This window comes from Callospermophilus lateralis, chromosome 8 (assembly GCF_048772815.1).
Source record: "Callospermophilus lateralis isolate mCalLat2 chromosome 8, mCalLat2.hap1, whole genome shotgun sequence".
NCBI classification, from domain to species: Eukaryota; Metazoa; Chordata; class Mammalia; order Rodentia; family Sciuridae; genus Callospermophilus; species Callospermophilus lateralis.
In genome coordinates this window covers 70,439,163-70,458,613 of record NC_135312.1, presented here as the reverse complement: position 1 = coordinate 70,458,613, position 19,451 = coordinate 70,439,163, and the positions used below count along the sequence as shown (strand labels likewise).

Below are 19,451 nucleotides of genomic sequence, written 5' to 3'. Positions count from 1 at the left end.
GTTAATGATCTCAAGGTAGGGAGTAAACTCAGATTCCACCATCAGAATCAATGAGGAGCAGCTGAGATTTTTAGGAAGGGTTATTATATGGTCAGAGAGAGCCAGGCATAAGTAAGTTCAAAGCTTGGGCAGGAATTCCAGGCAAGTTTAAAACATCAAAGTGTGATCAGGCCAAATAGAAATATTAGTACTTTAAATTAAAACACAAATGAACTTTTCATGACCTTGTGACAGATTGTTCCCAATCTTAAGATGGAATTAGGCTGGATTCATCACATACTTTTTTACCTGGATTTCTTTCAAAGTTTAATAATTTAACAGATCAAGCCATGTGAAATGCATATGGCACTGATTGGGAATCAGCAAGAGTTACATGCTCAATTCCATCATTCACTCCACTCCCTCAAACAGTTGTTTTCTACACTCAGTATCCTACAAACTAAACAGATGGTGAAAACTTTTAAAAGTCATGCTTCTTTGTTTTGGGGGGTGGGGGAGAACCTTACAACCTCAAGGAGTCATTTCATAGGGTTTAGAGGCATTGTCTTTATGGCAGATTTTTGTCACATGCTTACATTGTTTGGTAAATTGACCTATTTATAAGTCACAATTGTCACATCTTCTGGATTACTTACAGCTACTCCTATGGCTGGGGGAAAAATTACCATGTCATTCAACATATGCTCAAATGCATTGTAACAAAATGTTTTCCACATAATGTCACAACACACCATGGTTCAGCTTATACTTTCAAAATGTTTGCTGTATTCTGTGCACAATGGAACATTAACTATTTTCCTGGAATTCCTTATAACCCCCAAGGACAAGCCATTGCTGAGATAGCCCATCAAAATTTTATGGCTCAAATCACAAAAATTAGAGATGGAATCCCTTGCTAACTGATGCAATTCCTCATATGTTAACCAATATGGCTTTATTTACCTTATATTCTTTGAAATTTAATGATGTTAACCATAACCCGATGCAGAAATATTAGCCATTAAAAAGCCCCTCAATTTTCCTTAAGTGGTCTGGAAATATCCTCAGAAACAACAATGGTAACCATCAGCCCCTTTATTAGCCCTAGTGAAAGCTTTTTTTGTGTTTTTCCAGAATATGTAGACCAATCTGGATCCCAGCAAGACTTGTTCAACACTTGATGGCTGATTCTCTGGATGCAGCAACTGACTCTCAAGATGAGAAAGCATCATCAATGACAATGAACCATAACATCCAAAAACCTGTGGTCATGTCAAAGGGTTGATCAAACAATCTGAACACATTGGAGAAACTCACATCAAAATGTCTCCCAGCCTTCTATATTCTTAATTTGTTCTTTAACTACTTTAATCATTAATAGTACACAGACTATTTCTTTGTGAACCTTCATGGCTCATGCTCCTTTCTTTATAGGTGTAGAAAGGGATGGACTATTTTCTCAAATTTTTAGCAATAATTCTCAACTGTTTGAAGATATTGCTCCTCCAATTGGTTTCTCCAAAGTATCCTGAAACTTCTCCATTCCCTTTCCAGACAGAGCTCTTATTGTAATTGTTGTTGTTGTTGTTGTTTTTGTTTTTTTAAATTGATTTAAAATAAAAGATGACAGCAGAATGCATTACAATTCTTATAACATATATATACCACAATTTTTCATATCTCTGTTCTTACATATAGTATGATGAAAAACAATTTGTGCCTTCATACATGTATTTTGGATAATGATGTCTATCACATTCCATTATCCTTGCTAATTCCCTGTCCCCTCCTCTTCCCTCTCACTCATCTGCCCTATTTTGAATTAATCTGTTTCTCTCATGCTCCCCCTCCCTACCCCACTATGAGTCAGCCTCGTTATATCAGAGAAAACATTCACCATTTGTTTATTGGGGATTGGCTAACTTCACTTAGCATTATCTTCTCCAAGGCTATCCATTTACCTGCCAATGCCATAATTTTATTGACTTTTATTGCTGAGTAAAATTCCATTGTGTATATATGACACGTTTTTTATCCCTTCTTCCACTGTTGGGCGTCTAGGTTGGCTCCACAGTTTAGCTATTTTGAATTGTGCTGGTATAAACATTGATGTGTCTGTGTCCCTGTAGTATGCTATTTTTAAGTCCTTTGGGTATAGACTGAGGAGAGGGAGAGTTAGGTCAAATGGTGGATTCATTCCCATCTTCCCAAGGAATCTCCATACTATTTGCCATATTGGCTGCACCAATTTGCAGTCCTACTAAGAATGGATGAGTGTACCTTTCCCCCCCACATCCTCATCAACACTTATTGTTGTTTTTCTTCATAATAGTTGCCATCTGACTAAAGTGAAATGATATCTTAGAGTAGCCTTGAGTTGAATTTCTCGAATTGCTAGAGATAATGAGCATTTTTTATACATTTGTTGATTGATTGTATATCATTTTCTTATATGTACCTGTTCCAGTACTTAGCCCATGTGTTGATTGGTTTATTTCATTTTTGGTGCTCAGCATTTTTGATTTCTTTATATACTCTAGAGATTGATGTGTGAGGGGTAAAAAGGTATAGGCTTTCTGTTCACTTTACAGATTATTTCTTTTGACCAAAAGAGACTTTTTAGTTTGACTCCATCCCATTTATTGATTCTTGGTTTAAATTCTTGGGCTATAAGAAAATTGTGGCCTAATCCCACATGAAGAAGATCAGAATCTAATTACTCTTTTATTAGACACAGAGTCTCTGGTTTAATTCCTAGGTCCTTGTTTCATTTTGAGTTATGTTTGGTTTATGGTGAGAGATAGCTCTTTATTTTTATTTACTTTGTGCTCATAACAACATAACACAACAAATAAGCACTGCTTTTGAGATTCAAAAAGAATCAATAAAACATTACATGCTCCCATCTTGGTTCTCCTGCAACAAAATAACCTTCAAGAAGAACAAATCAACACTGGCCTGTTGGTCCCAGGCTCACAGCAGTCCCATTCCACCCTACCCTAGTGGGGCAGATACCCACCAGAGCCTAGCCTCTGGTTCATGACCACCCCTTCTGACCAGCAGAGTACTTTGGGAGCCAAATTTCAGCCCAGACCACCCGCAGCCACCTGACTGCCAAGAGAGATCAAGCCCAGTGGCTTGATCAGTGTCATGTTTCTCCTGATAAAAATACCAAGGGAAACTCCAGGGCAACTGGGCTGCATGAAATAACCACACAAGGGACAGAGATATCTTTTTTTTGGTGGTGGTGGGGGGGTCCTGTGATGCCTCCTCTGACCTTAAGTGTCTGCAGAGAGAGAGAGAGTGGGTACATACTGAACATTTTTTTTGAAGAGAAGCCATTCAAATGAGGCAAGGGATCTGGTTTCAGGGATTGAGTCTATCTTTCTGAAGTCTGCTGTCCACAGGTTGGCTGACATCTAAGAAGGCCATGCCCAAAACCAGAGCAAGAGAAATGGACACACAAAGGGCGTTTACATGGAACATTCTATCCCAAACAGAGCAAAGAGGTAATATCACAAAAAACAGGTGAGCATAGCTCAATCCATGAGGTGACATGTCCTCATCTGAAGATGCATCCTCAACCTCCAGGACTGGGGAAATGTCCAGGTCACTTCATAATGGACAGAGAGAGCCTCTCTGCTCCAGGGAGGAGATTGTGAAACATTCAGACTGGCTGCCCACATTTACCCACACCACCTTATACAGGACCCAGATTTAGTATGCAGAAGCATTCATTGAGAGGCACGAGTAGAGTCTGGAAGCCCAACATGGAGTCAAGGTACAGACAATTTGCACAAGTACAACAAGAATATAGGAAAAAAAGGTAATAGCTCAGATCCACACTGCAATAAAGGAAGACACAAACACAACTTGAAAAAATAATGGAGGAAAGTGCCCCAAACAAACAAGGACACTAGAATAACAGAACACATGGACAGTGAAGTTGATGAAATGTCAGAGAAGGAGTTCAAATTTCATAATTAAAATGATCTGTGAATTTATAAATTACCTAAAGGAGCAAATACAGGCTGAAACTGATCACTTCAACAATAAGATAAGAGAGAAAATACAGGTAGCACAAGATTACTTTAAAAGAGAGATAGAGACTCTGAAAAAAACAGTCAGAAATCTTTGAAATGAAGGATATAATAAAACAAATAAAAATTTCAACAGAGAGCATAACCAATAGACAATATCACTTGGAAGAAAGAATGTCAGATAATGAAGACAAAGTATACAATCTAGAGAATAAATCTGATCACACAGTGAAGATAGTTAGACATCATGAACAGAACATTGAAGAATTATGGGACAGCATCAAAAGACCAAATTTAAGAGTTATTGGAATAGAGGAAGGCACAGAGTTTTAAACCAAAGGAATGCACAATCTCTTCAAAGAGATAATATCAGATAAGTTTTCAAACATGAATAATGAATTGGAAAACCAAATACCAGAGGCTTCCAGGACACCAAATGTACAAAATTACTACAGATCTACACCAAGGTAAAATATAATGAAAATGCCCATCATACCTAATAAAAATATAATTTATAAAGTCACAATAGAGAGAAATCAGATCACATATAGGGGGAGATCAATTCATATCTCAGCATATTTTTCAACCCAAGCCCTCAAAAACAGGAGACTGTGGATCAACATATACCAAGCTCTGAAAGAAATTGAATGTCAATGAAGAATCTTATATCCAGCAAAACTAAGCTTTAGATTTGATGATGAATTAAAAACCTTCCATGATAAACAAAAGTTAAAAGAATTTACAGTTAGAAAGCATGGACTACGGAACATCCTCAGCAAAATATTTCAAGAAGAGGAAATGAAAAACAATGATGAAAATCAGCAGAGGGAGGTATTACACCAAAGGAAAATCTAATAAGAGGAGAAACCAAGTCACATTAAATATTAAAAAAAAATGGCTGAGAACACAAATCATGTCTCAATAGTAATCCTGAATGTTAATGGCCTAAACTCACCAATCAAAAGACATAGACTAGCAGATTGGATTAAGAAAAAAATACCAACAATCTGCTGCCTCCAAGAGTCTCATTTCAGAGAAAAAGATATCCACAGACTGAAGGTGAAGAGTGGGGGGAAATCGTACCACTCACATGGACTGTGGAAACAAGCATAATTTTCCATCTTCATATCAAATAAAGTAGACTTCAAACTAAAGTCAAACAAAAAGAATAAAGAAAGACACTACCTTCTACTCAAGGGAACCATACACCAATAAGACTTAACAATTATAAATATATATACCCCAAACTATGAAGCATCTACATTCATCAAACAAACTCTTCTCAAGTTCAAGAGTCAAATAGACCACAACACAAAAATTTTGGGTGACTTTGACACACCTCTTTCCTCACTAGACAGACATTCCAAACAGAAGCTGAGCAAAGAAACTATAGAACTCAATAATATTATAAATAACTTAGACTTAACTGACACATATAGAATAATTTATCCTTCAATGAGAGAATATACTTTCTTCTCAGCAGCACATGGATCCTTCTCTAAAATAGACCATACACTATGCCACAAAGCAACCCTTAGCAAATATAAAAAAGTAGAGATACTACCCTGCTTTATATCAAATCATAATGGAATGAAATTAGAAATCAATGATAAAATTTAAAAATCCATTCCAACACCTTGAGAGTAAATAATATTCTGATGAATGGACAATGGGTTGCCAAAGACATCAAGGAGAAATTTAAAAAAAAATTAGAGGTAAATAAGAATACAGACACAATATATCTAAATTTCTGAGGTACTATGAAAGCAATTCTAAGAGGCAAGTTCATTGCATGGAGTTTATTCCTTAAAAAAATGTCAACAATTAAATGATTTAACATTACATATCAAAGCCCTAGAAAAACAAGAGCAAATCAACACCAAAATCAGCAGAAGGCAGAAAATAATTAACATCAAAGCTGAAATAAATGAAATTGAAACAAAAGAAATAATTGAAAAAATTGACAAAACAAAAAGTTCTTTGAAAAAAATAAATAAAATTGGCAGACCCTTAGTCATGGTAATGAAGAGAAGAAGAGAGAATACCAAAATCACTAAAATATGTGATGAAATTGAAATATCACAACAGACACTATGGAAATACAGAAGGTAATTAAAAACTATTTTGAAAACTTGTACTCCAATAAAATAGAAAATATTGAAGGGATCAAAAATTTCTAGAGTCATATAATTTGTCCAAATTTAATCAGGATGATATAAACAATTTAAACAGATCAGTTTTGATTGAAAAATAGAAGATGCCATCAAGAGTTTACCAACCAAGAAAAGCCCAGGACCAAATGGATACACAGCCAAGTTTTAAAAGACCTTTAAAGAAAAACTAGTACCAATACTCTTCAATTTATTTCAGGAAATAGAAAAAGAGGCAGAACTTTCAAACTCATTCTATGAGGTCAATATCATCCTTATTTCAAAACTAGGCCAAGGCACATTAAAAAAAAAAAGAAAAAAACTTCAGACCAATATCTCTAATGAACATAGATGCAAAAATTCTCAATAAAATTCTGGCAAATCAAATAAAAACATATCAAAAAGATTGTGCACCATAATCAAGTGGGATTTATCGCAGATATGCAAAGTTGGATCAACAGATACAAATCAATAAATGTAATTCATTACATCAATAGGCTTAAAGATAAAAATCATATAAACATCTCAATAGATGCAGAAAGGGCATTTGACAAATTACAATACCCCTTTACATTCAAAACATTAGAACAACTAGGGATAACAGAAATATATCTCAAGATCATAAAGACTATCTATGCTAAGCCCCAGGCCAATATCATTCTAAATGGAAAAAAAATAAAGGCATTCCCTCTAAAAACTGGAACAAGACAGGGGTTCCCTTTTTCACCATTTCTATTTAACATAGTTCTTAAAGCACTGGCCAGAGCAATGATTCAGACGAAAGAAAGGAAAAAAATAAATCCAATTGGCACTATTTGCTGATGATATGATTCTATACATAGAATACTCTAAAAGTTTCACCAGAAAATTTCTAGAACTAGCAAATAAATTCAGCAAAGTAGCATGATATAAAATCAACACCCATATATCAAAGGCATTTCTGTATACCAGTGATAAATCCTCAGGAATCTGAAATGAGGAAAACTACCCCATTTACAATAGGCTCATAAAACACAAAATACTTGGGAATAAACTTAAAAGAAGGTGAGAGATCTATGTAATAAAATTACAGAACCCTAATCTATGTAATGAACATTACAGAAGGAAGTCAAAGAAGACTTTAGAAAATTGAAAGTTCTATCTTGCTCTTGGATGGACAGAATAAATATTATTAAAATGACCATACTTCCAAAAGCAATACACATATTTAATGAAATTGCAGTCAAAATTCCAATGGTATTCTTCATAGAAATATTAAAAAATAATCATTAAACTCATCTGGAAAAATAAAAGAGCCAGAATAACTAAATCAATCCCCAGCAGAAAAAGTGAAGCAGGTGGCATCACTATACCAGACCTTCAACTATACTACAGAGCAATAGTAACAAAAGCAGCATGGTATTGGCACCAAAACAGACTCGTAGACCAATGGTACAGAATAGAGGACACAGAGTCTAACCCACAAAATTACAATTATCTTATATTAGACAAAGGTGCCAAAAACATGCATTGGAGAAAGGATAGCCTTTTCTGGAAAAGGGAAAACTGGAAATCCATATGGAACAAAATAAAATTAAACCCCTGTCTCTCACCATGCACAAAACTCAACTCAAAACTGATCAAGAACTCAGAAATAAAACCAGAGATCCTGCAACTAATAGAAGAAAAAGTAGGCCCTAATCTTCATATGTGGGATTAGGCCTCAATTTCCTTAATAAGACGCCTGTGGCACAAGAATTAAAATCAAGAACCAATAAATGGGATGAACTCAAATTAAAAAAAAATTATTCTTAACAAAAGAAACAATCTGTGAGGTGAATAGAGAGTCCACATCTTGGGAGAAAGTCTTTACCCCTCTCATATCAGATATAGCACTCTCCTCTAGGGTAAATAAAGAACAAAAAATCTAAACACCAAAAAAATCAAATAACACAATCAATAAATTGGTGAAGGACCAGGAGAGACACTTCTCAGAATATTATGTACAATCAATCAATCAATACATTAAAAGAAAGTTCATCATCACTAGCAATTAGAGAAATGCAAGTCAAAACCATTCTAAGATTTCATCTCACTTCAGTGAAAATGGCAGCTATTATAAAGACAAACCACAATAAGTGTGACATGAAACTGGGGGAAAAGTTGCACTCATATACTGCTGGTGGGACTTAAAATTGGAGTAGCCAATCTGGAAGTCAGTATGGAAAGCAGTATGGAGATTTCTTGAAAAACTGGGAAGGGATCCACCATTTGACCCAGCTATATTCTCCTCGATATATACCCAAAGGATTTTAGCACAGCCTACTACAGGGACACAGCCACATCAATGTTTATAGCAGCACAATTCACAATAGCTAAATTGTGGAACCAACCCATATGCCCTTCAATAGATGAATGGATCAGAAATGGCATATATACACAGTGGAATTTTACTCAACAATAAAAGAGAATAAAATCAGCATTTTCAGGTAAATTGATGGAGTGAAAGAAGATAATGCTAAGTGAAGTTAGCCAATCCGAAATAACCAAATGCTGAAGGTTTTCTCTGATATAAGGAGGCTGATTCATAGTGGATTAGGGAGAGGGAGCAGGAGAGGAATAGTTGGACTCTAGATAGGGCAGAGGGGTTGGAGGATAATGGAGGGGGCATGGGACTATAAATGATGGTGGAATGTGATGATAATTAATATCCAAAGCACAAATATGAAGACAAAAATTGGTGTTATTATACTTTGTATACAACCAGAGATATGAAAAATTGTGCTATATATGTGTAGTAAGAATTATAATGCTTTCTACTGCTATATATAAATAAAAAAATCATAGCTCTACATCAAACTTAAAGACTTCTTTGTGATGTGTGTTTTATGCACATTTATTGGATTCAATTTTTCCAAAATGATTCTCTATAAAATTATACTATTTTGTCAAATTATATTCATGTACCTTGGAACAATCAATTCTAACAAAATCTCTTTAATCTGACTGACCAAATTGTAAAAACTAATTCTATTCAAATTAAGATGCCTATGGTTTTCACTTTCTTTTAAGGGTGGGCTACACCCTTACTTTACCAATGACAAAAGTTAATTTCATGGTTTAATCCCTACAGTCTGTTAACATATGGCATATTAAGTATACTACTCTTGTTAACCTTGTTTGTTATCAAAAGTCTTATTAACTGTATGCAAAAGTTGAACAAAAAATTGTTTTAATAACTCAGGTTGTTCAAGACTTAGAATGGGATCTGTTTCAGGCCCTGATCTTGGACCTACCTGGGGGTCTTTCTCATTGTGCAGCAGGGAAATCCTAACATAGAATGCTATGTTTTGGGACAAATGCAGTCACAATATTGGCAAGTTCAATTTCGTTGCCTCTTTGACAAGGTGTATTTCCTCTGTAGGTGCAAGTTCAGCCTACATGTCTATTTCTAGACTCTTGGTGTCTGGATTCCCATAAGATGGTATGTTATATATCAACTCTGGTCTATCATGACTGTTATATGTAAATTGGCACATATCCACTATAAAAACTATTTTTACTGTAAAATAAAACAGATGTTGTTCTCTGAAACCATCTTTGAAGAGGTTTCTCATGCCCTCAAGCTTCCACAGTAGATGCTGGAGAATGGCAGGTCCCTCAGCAATTTTTTTTTTTTGATTTTTTAAAAAAATTTTATGTTTGTTTTTACTATGTCAGACTCTCTGTTTTCAAAGACTGCCTAATCTTTAGGGAGACTACCAAGAGTTTAGCAAGATAGCTTCAAGTAGAAGTAGCTCTTTTTATTTTGATGACAGACCAAGAAGCAAGTTTTATCCTAGCCATGTATTAGTATGTGATTTTGAAAACAATGTTTAACTCTCTTTGTTATGTATGGCCTCATCCAACAAGGAGGTCTACAGAACAAGGTCGAGGAGAGTGTGGCTTCAGAGTCACTAATCAAGACCTCCAGAGACCAAAGAGAAAACAGGTCTGATTTTATTGCACAGTTACCATGTATTTAAACTCAGGCAGTAGCTAAGCAGATTACTGGCAGCCACCAATGCAATGTCTGCTAACTTCCTTGCAGCAATCCATCAATAAGTGGGCCATGGAGCAAGCACACGAACTGTAACTTATGGCCTGGGGTTGTGCCTCACACAAGCCAAGCCTAGCATGAGGGGAGTGGCCTGTCACTCACACACCTAGCATGAGGAAAGTGGCCTACCACTCAGACACTGTTAAGATATGCCACGTATGCAGTAATCCATGCACTTTTTCCCACATCTCCCCACTCTGACTCTGCTGCAAAGATTTCAGCCAGCATTGCTGTTTTTCATTGGGTGGTCTTCACATGGTTACATAACCATCTCACAACAAAAGTAAATATTATCACTATTATGAATGGTAGAGCCAGGGTAATAGCTTTATAAGGATTAGTTAATTCAGCTATCAGGTTTTTCCAATGTTCAGTCAATTCATGGAAGGAAAAAAAAAGGTTTCCAAGATAGACACCTTTGTCTCATTGATTTTGACAATTGCCTTGGTAAGGTTATGCATAGTCATAAAATAGTTAGCATCTCAAGCAGCCTTAATATAAAAAGAAAAATTGGAGAAGTATAAGGTTACATTTTCAGATACAGCATATTGGATGACAAATACTCTAAAATTTAGGGTCACAAGTGAGCCTTTGCAACATAAACAGAATATCTAGTTTTTACTGGTAGAGGTCTACTTCTTGCTGAATGACTAAGATAGCAGCTTGAGACAGGATATTCAGTCATTTTGAATGGCATAGGCTTCTGCCATGGTAGTAGACAAATTGTTTACCGTCTGAGCAGTCTATATGCTCTGAGTGAGTGAAGCAGCAGTAGTGGTTGTGGCGGCAATGGTGGCTGCCAGGGCAATAATCCCAGTGATGATAAGGCTAATTGCATACCATGTCCAGTGTATTATCTCACTCAGAAGATTCTTCATCTCCATGGCCCATGAACTCCTCCACTCTCCAGAATGTTCACTGGAAGCCAGAATGATGGGGACACTCTGAGAACAAATATACATTTAGCTTTCATAACATGGGTTAGACAATTTGTTAGCCAGCAGGATATATTGACTGCATAAGGAATCTCTGTCTTAGTGATATTTATGCCATCAGTGTCATTCATTATTAGAATGGCAAAGGGTGGTGTAACACAAGCTTGTGCATAGTGGGTATAAGCATAATTTGGCACAAAGACAAATCCATGTATATATAATATATAGTATATTAAGGGTGTTTGGGATGCTAACTATTTTATGACTGCATAAGCTTACCAAGGCAATTTTCAAAATCCATGGTCAGGTTATGGGCTCAATATAGACTCATTTATTCAGCCAGCTGCTGCCCATTTAATGGGTCTAGCAGCTAGCAATATTGATGTGATATCCTTCTTGCCATACTGATTTCCTGAATACCTGTTGGTAACGGCTTGTTCTGTACAGCAGTTACTGCATTAGCCCATGTGGTTTTGGGGCACAATTCCAGGGGGCTGCACCTGCCCAGGCACATAGATGTTGTTCTTCCCCAGAGAAGGTATGGCAGTAACACAATGATTCCATGGGATGTTATCATTATCAGAGGGGGACATTCCAAAAAGCATTGTTGGGTACATTGGTAGCAAGGGTTTTTTGCATTTCCCATGGGGCAGTCTCTGGTTATAGGTAGAATTAACTATAACTCTAAGGTCAGTGAGAGATAACCCAGCATATGACTTATTATAGTTATCTACAAGAGTTTCATTAACAAAAGCAAAACAGAGAGGACTGCCTGGATTATTGTAGGAACAGATGAAGCAAGGCCCTGAAGCTATCAGGAAGCAGTTTTATTTGGCTGCAGCCAGGTTCAGAGGGCATAGCTTTTCTGTAATCAATCAATCCCCTGAACCCTGAGTTCAGGTAGTTTCAAAGTTTTATACCCAGCATGTAAAGGGAGAGGCTTAGAAGTTCGAAGTCTACAGAAGTTCACATAAAAGCAGCTTTTTCTCTCAGTGTTTTGGGCAAGTTAACCCTTCAAGGACAGCTCCTGAAAAGTGGAGAGATTCTTCTTCTCCCCTTTCTTTCCTCCCCTGCCAGCTGTTACTATAGAGCCCAATTGGTACTTTCTCTTATCTTAAAAATGTAGACATCTCTGTGAATCCCAGCTCAAGGCCAGAGACTTTTTTTTGCACATTTCTACAAACTACTATATTGGATATGTTTGTGAAAAACTAGTAAGGAGGTGTCCAGCACTTGAAGTGCTGGTATCTACTTGGCCAGTGGACAAGTAAACAGGGTGACCCCAAAATAGAAAGTTTATCTACATTGAACTCTTTTGCTGGCAGTCCTAAAATCAGCCATGGTAAAGATTTCTGGTGAAGACCTGTTAAGGCTTTTCTGTGGAGAAAGAGGTTACAACATCATAATCAAGGTCATAAACTTTTGCTAGTGGGGATGCACCAACTTATCAGCAATGTGCCTTCATTGTTTGGCCTTTATATTAAAAAGAAATATGGAAATATCCCTGAGTGCTTCTTAGGGGCTATTGCCACCTTTGAATGAAGATGACCAATATTCCCAGTGCCTTGCATCTTTCAACTGATGGATTCCAAAATTTTGCTTCTTGGGCCTGAACCCTGCCTTCAGTCTGACACTGCAGAAAGGCCCAGTGCTGACTATGCATGAGGAACCTTTGAACATTGAAAGATTAGACTTAGCTCTTGTACTCAGGAAACTTCTAAGTCCTTAAAAGGAAAGTCTGTAAAAGATATCCCTCTGTTAAATGGTGTGGGTAACAGTAACCTTGAAACTGGAGTGCTTAAACCTAGTAGACACTAAGCCTTCTGCTTACCAACTGATCAACAAAGGATGGCAAGTATAACCTCTGATGTTGGGAAGAAGTGTGTACCTGGGCTTTACTCATCCTTTACTCACATTTATTTCTTCTTAGTGTTCTTTGTGTGGTGCCAGTTCACTTTTCCTTAGGTGTCAAGTCTGTCTTTGAGTTTCATAATTTCATAAATTCCTCCCTTTCTCTAGAGTCAAGAGGTTTTTCTGGCCTTACCTGTAGCATCTGTGCTAATTGCAGGTTTCCTCACCTGGATCAGCTCATGTCTCCTCTTGCCTACAGATTACATTAAGGTGGAAGTCATGGACCCATGAGATCCCAACCACAGCCCATTTTCTGTAGATTCCCCACCTCCTGTGCTGCTCAAGCTTCCATAAATGCCAAGTAGGAGTTCCCCAAAACTGGATAGTGGAAGCAATGTAAGTATCTATTGATGGATGAATGGATAAACATGTTGTCCATCCACACAATGGAATATAATTCATCCCACATTAAATTAAGTGTAGTCACACAATCACAAAAGGACACTTACCATGTAATTCTGCTTAGAGGATGTATATAGAGACATCAAACCCACAGAAACAGAAAGCAGGGGACTGGATGGTGGGCAATGGGGTAGCAATATTTCATGGGTGCAGAGTTTCTGTTATGAAGATGAAGTCTAGCAAGGGGTGGTGGTGATAGTGAATGTACTGAGCACTTCTGAATTCTATGTGCACTTAAAAATGATTAATGTGGGCTGGGATTATGGCTTAGTAATGCAGCCAATGTTTATAGAAGCTCAATTTACAATGGCTAAGCTGTGGAAACATTGTAGATGCCCTTCAATAGATGAGTTGATAATGAAACTGTAGTATATATACATACTGGAATATTACTCAGCCTTAAAAGAGAATAAAATTATTGCATTTGTAGGTAAATGGTTGGAGATGGAGAATATTATGCTAAGTGAAGTAAGCCAATTCCAAACAACAACAAAACCAAAGGCTGAGTGTTCTCTCTGATAACTGAATGCTGATCCATAATGGGGGGGGTGTGGGAAAATGGAGCAACATTGATGGGGAAAAGGGGAGGGAGGGATGAAAAGGAGAATGCAGAGAGTAAAGATGGTGGAATGAGATGGACATCATTAACCTAGGTGTGTGTAATATATATATATATATATATATATATATATATATATATATATATATATATGAATACACATATAGTGCATTGTTACATTGAGTACAACCAGAGAAATGAAAAGTTGTGCTGAAATTGTATAGAAGGAACCAATATGCTTTCTCCTCTCTAGCCCAGGACTACAGGCTTCTGAGTCCATCTCTAGCCACAATTGACAGCTGATTTAAAGGAATTCCTGACTGCATCCATCACAACCCCACTGTCAAGATGGCCTAGAAGAAAACATGCAGGTGATTCCTATCACTACAGCCTCTCAGAACAAAGGTGTCTCTTTGCAGAATGCAGAGTGGCTTCACCCACTCCTACTGAACTAGTCTTTAAAGCCTTCTGGGTCATCTGGGCCTTGGGCAATGGGCTTTGTGAGAGAAAGCTGATTCTGATACCGGTGGGCAAAGAAAGTGAGAAAAGTGAGTGGCTGGCACCTAGATAGACTTCATCCTCCATCAAAGAGTAAGTACTACCTCAGGGAGGGAGATCCTGGGAACAAGTGAAAAATGTCTTTCTGGCAACAATTGCTAACACTCAACCCCATAAGTAATAGCCCAAATGTGGTCTACTGGGTAGCCCTAAGGGGACTGCCTTATGTAGGTTCAAGATCAAGACAGCCTGCTATGAAGGATGAATCTCCTCCATGGAGAAACTCCTTCCCAATTTCAGGTACTACAATCAAAGCCCTCAGTGAACTGGAGGCCATACAGGTGGAAGGAAGTGAAATCCTCCAAAACCTGGGCATGAGGTGCTTCAGAAAATAACCAAGGAATGTGGAGTGAGGTGAGGGCTAGGATAAGGTCTCAAATATTCAGATTTGGAGGCCATTCAACCTCTCTGCATCTTAGATACTGGAGGTACTGACAGAAAGTTGATTAGAATAGCCAAAGAAGAAGGGAATCACCCAAGAATTCAAGTTTTCTCCCCATTCAGACTTTTCTCCCCACTAGGAAATTGCCTACAAAGTGTTCAGCTGGCAGGCAGGAACTTAGAAGCACTTGTGATTGCAGGCAGAGAGCTGCTCACAGCTAACTTCACTTCAAGGTGTTTCTTTGTTTCAGAAATTGCTCTTTAGAAAAGACCTTAAACCAGTCAAAGATACACAGCTGCTCTTCTAAGTGACCTAGGGTAAACTTTTCTCACTATAACTCATTATAATGCTAAATTCTCTTCCCTAAATGAAGTGCATCTGCCATTTATTTGGTTTGCTTTGGTTTGGTACTGGGAATAAAAGTCAGGGATGCTTTATCACTGAGCTACATTTTATGGTAGAGATATCTCAGAAGAAAAGAAAAAGAACATGATGCCATCTCTATCATTGTGAGTCCTCCAGAAATCAATCTTGAACATTATTGCTACTTTGTAGTATAGAAATAGAATGTCCAATCAGGAATATGTATTACCTCATATGATAACAAAGACTAGTATTTAAAAGGAAACTAACTAGAATATTTAAGAGATCACTCTTCTACACTAAATGTTCAGTCTTCAGATAAGAATCCACTGAGGCTAGATGCACATACACACTGCTTCCTTTCGAATACCCTGGTGTCTCCTGTCTGTGTGAGAATTCCACACAACATTTTATTCTGTTTTGTTTGAAGCAGAATCTCACTTATCTTATCCTTCTCTTTGCCATATATTTATAATGACCAGCTTGCTTAGAAGTGTTTATATCCTATGAGAAGTGAAAAGAACATCTGAAAAAAGATTTCAAAGATTCTTAAATAAATATTTGTCTACAAAAACTGAAATGAAAACCAACTCAGCTTCTTTTTAGAATCATTACATATTGTATACTATTTAAAAATAACTTATCAAAACTGACTTATGCCCATATTTGCAACTCTTCTCAAATTATTTTTCAAATGTCTAACACAAGAATTTTTTTTTAAATAATTCAGATGACTTTTATAGAAAGTGTCAAAAGGGCTGAAGATGTAGCTCAGTGGTAGAGAGCTTGCCCAGTATGTACAAGGCCCTGAAGTTTAACCCTCAACACTGAAAGAAAAGAAAAGGGAGAAAGAAGAAAGAAAGAAAGGAAAAAGAGAGGGGATGGGAGGGGAGGGAAAGGAATGAGTCATTAAGACAAAATGGCAAGTGGTACTAATATAAATATATGGTGTACTAGCTCTTTAAAAAGTTTACAGAGCTGTAGAATTTTAGTTACATCAAACTGGGTGATATAATTACTATATAGAATGGCACATAATAAGTTCTGCCATAGCCTTGCCTAAACCAAATCAATAGGTGGGTGACCTGGAGAGGACTTCTCCCTGGATTTATTAGGACAGACTTGAACCTTCACTGGTTCAGAATTTATAGCATAGTGGCAGGACCAAGACTTTCCTGATAGGCAGTGTAAATGTGCTAGGCTCCTGAGATCCCATGACCAGGGCTGCACATGCACATGCCCACAGCCCCTCCCCACCACTCACTGGTTCAAAATGGTCTGCTCCATTGCATGGTGCAGGTTTTTTTCCTGACCAAAGGCCTGAGTGTTCACAGCCTGTTTTGGCATGACTGGGCATGGTATGGTTGTGGAGGGAATAGCCAAAGTAGCCTTAGCATGATGGAGGGGGAACAGCTGTCTCTCAGCCATACTTGGGGGTGGTCCTGGAAGAAGTAAGTAGGGTTGTGATCTATCTTGACTGAAGACATAGAAACACACCCTAGTCCTTATGGCTGTCCATGGGAGTTGGTGATATGTATAGCTATTGGATTTTTTGTTGTTCTCTTGTTTTTGTGGAGCAGTTATCAGTCTGTGAGAAGCAGGCATTACATGAGAAGAGAAAAAAAAACTTGCTCTAAAACTTTTTGGACTAATTCAAGAAAAATGTCAACTACTTGAAAATGTTAGCCATGTTCAAAAAGAGTATGAAGGCTTAGAGTGACCTTTAAAGGTTGTCATTTTGGTGAAGGAGTCAGTAAAAGCAGAAAACTTGGAGGCAATAGATGAAATCCTGGGGAATTCCATATCTAAACTTGAAAATGAAATACTCTTTCTAGAAAAAAGAGCTACAAAAGAGAAAACTAAACATTCTCAACAGGATGAATTGATGGTGGATATATCAAAAAGGACTAAGTCCCTAGAAGATGAATCAAAATCCCTTAAATCACAAATACCTGAAGCTAAAACAACCTTGAGAATATTTTAAATGAATAAAGAAAGAATTACAGTAGCAATAAAAGAGGCTTTGAATGACTTCAGGCAAGTCATAAACAGCTTTTACAAGAAGTTGAAGTATGGAAAGAAAAAGTGAATGACCTTACTAAACAGAAAATTACATTTGAACACTCTAAAGCACATGCAGAACATGTTCTAAGAGACAAAAAAAATCACATTAAATCTCTGACTGAACACTTGCTTCAGATAAAAGATTGGGCTCCTGTGCTTGAAAAAGTCCTAACAGATGATGGTTACTTGGAAATGTAATGGAAGAGTGAATCAGAAATTGGTGCTCACTTAGAAGATCAGCCAAAAGGGTCTTGGAAAAAACTGGTTTATGATGCTAAGTTAAAGGCCTCTTTTAAAACCTTAGAAAGAGAAAGAAATCAAATTTTTACATTATTATCTGAAGGAATTGAAACAAAGGAAGACCTGATAGAACATATTAAAAATCTTAAGACAGAACAAGCATCTTTGCAAGCAGAATATACACAGTTTGAAAGTGAGAATCAGAATCTTCAGCAGAAACTTAAAGTCATGATGGAATTATATCAAGAAAATGTAATGAATCTCCAAAGAAAATTAATAGGAGAGGAAAATTATCAAGTAGGGCGATAAGAGAAACTTTGAAAAGAGGAAGAAAAGATCAGCCATACAACTAAATGGCTGGAGACAAATAGAAACCGAACTAAAGATCTTGAAGAAGAATTGGAGAGAACCATTTGTTTTTATCAGGGGCACATTATTTACAATGAGAAAAAAGCTCATGGTAGTGAGTTGGCAGCTTGGAGTGCTGAAACATACCTCAATCATTTAAGGAAAAAAAATGCTCACAATAGACAAAAATTAACTGAAATAGAGTTACAATTTAAGCTTGTAGAAAAAATCCTTCTGTGCTTGGTGTTTCAAATACTGCCTTTGGCAAAGAGAATTCCCCAAATGGTCCCTCACCATTGGGTCAACCTTCATGTGAAATAAGACCTTCTCATTTGGAAAAGAAGGGTACACTCATACTCTCACCTTTGGTGCCAGTAGGAGGAGAAAGAGGCTCAAGGGGCCCAGAGAATCCTTTGGACCATCCAATAGAAATGAAAAAAGAGAATCAAACTGTGATAGGTCAACTTATCCTCAGAGAGCATCTTCTGACACTGGGCCCCTTGAACATCCATGGGAACAGGCTCATAGGATAATGATCCCTTCACCAGGCCAACTATATTCTGATCCACATCTTCATCTACAAAGGCAAGATGGATGTTATTCTAAATATGGTAGACCATCTGGATCAGCAAAACTCAGAAGTTCCACTATGCTGCGTTTGGATAAAATGGATGGGCCTACATATTCAGAAATGGAATCTAGTAGAAATGATACCAAAGTTGATCAAGGTAATTCCAACCTGATTCATATCTCCCTGCTGAAAACCAAGCAACTGGCTCTGGATTTTCTTTCTCATCTTACCCTCCAATCAAAGGTTCATTGTTTTCTGTGGATCCAAGGAGTCATTTCATGAGAAGAGGACCTTTTCTTCCTCCACCTCCTCCAGAAAACACTTATTGAGCATCTCATCAATATATACAGTACATAATTATATGTACTTTACCTAAATAATTGGGCTGTTATTATAAAAATCAAAATTCCCACAACTAAGAAGAATCCTCTTCTTGGTATTTGAGCTGTCATAATTAAAGAAATAGAGTATTCATATCAAGTAAAAAATTGTATTTTTTAAAAATAAGGGCTGGTTTTGCAACTCAGTGGTAGAGCACTCACTAGAACATGTGAGGTCTTGGGTTCAAGCCTAAGCACCACATATAAAAAATAAAGGTATTATGTCTATCTACAACTAAAAAATATTTTTAAAAATGGTTAACATGGCAAATTTCATGTCATGTATATTTTAACCACAATCAAACATTTAAAATGGAAAGTAACTCAGGGGTGCCAGTGAGGGAGCTGCGGGTCTAAAGGAAAACAGACAGGTGGGTTCTCAGTGAGGATGGCAGGTGGCCTAATTTCAATAGGTGTTTTAGAGGGTGCCACATCTCAGGATATCCAGCCTGGTGAGGTGTCCATTTGAGGATTCATTTGGGAGGTCTTGG

General features: G+C 37.1%; 1 pseudogene; it reads left to right on the top strand.

Annotated features, from left to right (window-relative positions):
- LOC143405715 (melanoma inhibitory activity protein 2-like) overlaps positions 1–18,909 on the top strand; it is a 37,120-nt pseudogene extending 18,211 nt beyond the window's left edge.
- The last annotated feature ends 542 nt before the right edge of the window (positions 18,910–19,451 follow it).